Source organism: Sinocyclocheilus rhinocerous, unplaced genomic scaffold, assembly GCF_001515625.1.
Source record: "Sinocyclocheilus rhinocerous isolate Xijiao unplaced genomic scaffold, SAMN03320098_v1.1 scaffold2754, whole genome shotgun sequence".
Taxonomy (NCBI): Eukaryota; Metazoa; Chordata; class Actinopteri; order Cypriniformes; family Cyprinidae; genus Sinocyclocheilus; species Sinocyclocheilus rhinocerous.
Window position 1 is genome coordinate 313,689 of NW_015634251.1, and position 1,965 is coordinate 315,653.

Genomic DNA, 1,965 nt, shown 5'->3' on the forward strand with positions numbered 1-1,965 from the left:
GGCCTGACACGGCATCACAGTATGGTAAGGGGCGTAACATTTCCGTCACACGCTTGAGGATGTATTCGGCCAATCACAACGCACTGGATAGCTGGCCAATCAGAGCACACCTCGCTTTTCAGAACGATGAGCTTTGTAAAAATCGACGCGTTTCAGAAAGGCGGGGCATAGAGGAGAAACAATAATGTGGAAAATAGTGTTTTTTTAACCTTATACCGCATAAACACATTTCATTACACCAAATACACAAAATAATGTTCTTTTTTAGCATCGTCATATGACCCCTTTAAAACATCCTGCAAGTTTCATAGCTTAAAACATCATCGTCATTATAAACAAAGCATTTATTTAATCAAGCTCCAAAAATGGCTCGTTTGGATCTGAGTTGCCAGATGACATCACTCGGGCCCAATAATTTGCATAAACACTGCCTCCAGAGCAAGACATCAATGCAGCTCTACAGCTCTCACCCCTGAGCGAGACCTGTTGTGAGAGGAGATCCGCTACACGATTGAGGTCGCCTGGGATATGAGTGGCATGCAGAGACCTGAGTCTGTGCTAGCTCCAAAGTAAGAGTTGGCGGGTGACATGCGATGGCAGCCAACACCACCCTGGTGGTTGATGTATGCAACCGTCGCTGTGTTGTCAGTCCGGACCAACACGTGCTTGCCTTGGATCAAGGGTCGAAACCTCCTCAAGGCCAATCCAATCCAATCAATTGATATACCAATGCAGTCGAGGGCCTGTCCAGACCCCTGATGCTGCATGCCCGTTGCACACGGTGCCCCAGCCTGTCTTGGAAACATCTGTTGTAACAACAATGCGTCTGGACACCTGTTCTAAGGGCACTCCTGCCTGTAGAAAAGATATGTCCTCCCAAGGACTGACGCCATGCCCATCTCGGGACTCGGGTACGAAGCCAGGGCTGAAGCGGGCTCATATGCACCAGTCCCAGCAGCACGACCGCGGCTGAGGACGCCATATGCCCCAGGAGCCTCTGAAAGTTTTTGAGAGGGACCGCTGTTCTCTGCTTGAGAGCCCTCAAGCATTTTAGCACTGACTGAGCACAATCCTGAGAGAGGCGTGCAGTCATCGTAACCAAGTCCAATTCTACACCGAGAAAAGAGATACTCTGCACAGGGGAGAGTTTGCTCTTTTCCCAGTTGACCCGAAGTCCCAATCGGGCTAGGTGGTCGAAGACCATGTCCCTGTGTGCGCAAACCAATTCTCGCGAGTGAGTTAGGATCAGCCAGTCGTCGAGGTAATTGATAATGTGAATGCCCACTTCCCTGAGAGGGGCAAGGGCAGCCTCTGCGATCTTCGTAAAGACGCGAGGAGACAGGGACAGCCCAAAGGGAAGAACTTTGTACTGATATGCCCGTCCTTCGAAGGCAAACCAAAGAAACGGCCTCTGCCTTGTTAGGATTGAGACATGAAAGTATGCATCCTTCAGGTCTATTGCCACAAACCAATCCTGATCTGTGACACATGTTAGAAGACCTCAGTCAGTCCGTGTCAGCCGCAACACCTCCAGCACTACCACACTGAGCACAGGTGCCCCACAGGGCTGTGTGCTCAGCCCGCTGCTGACCCACGACTGCACTGCCAAGTTCAGCTCCAACCACATCATTAAGTTTGCTGATGACACAACTGTGGTAGGTCTCATCAGCAACAATGATGAAACACCCTACAGAGAGGAAGTGAAGAGGACCTCAGATGATGCCAACCCTGAAACAACATACAGAACTACCACATTTTGCTATAAGTTTGATTGCATCAAATAATAATTGCTGTTAATAGTGTTCATCGTCTGTTTGATTACGTCTTTAATTGATTTTTCTGTACATTTCTGCCATATGCACATAAACTGAGACTTCAGGAGGAACTCTGTTTAACACCCCCCACTGACCATCGACAGCTCGACTGTGGAGAGAGTCAGCAGTACAAAATTCCTTGGAGTGCACC

The 1,965-nt window shown here is 49.0% G+C and overlaps 1 protein-coding gene across 3 annotated transcripts in view; it reads right to left on the reverse strand.

Annotated features, from left to right (window-relative positions):
- LOC107745457 (signal transducer and activator of transcription 5B-like) overlaps window positions 1-1,965 on the reverse strand; it is a 31,919-nt gene that overhangs the window by 3,927 nt on the left and 26,027 nt on the right. The window lies entirely within an intron of this gene.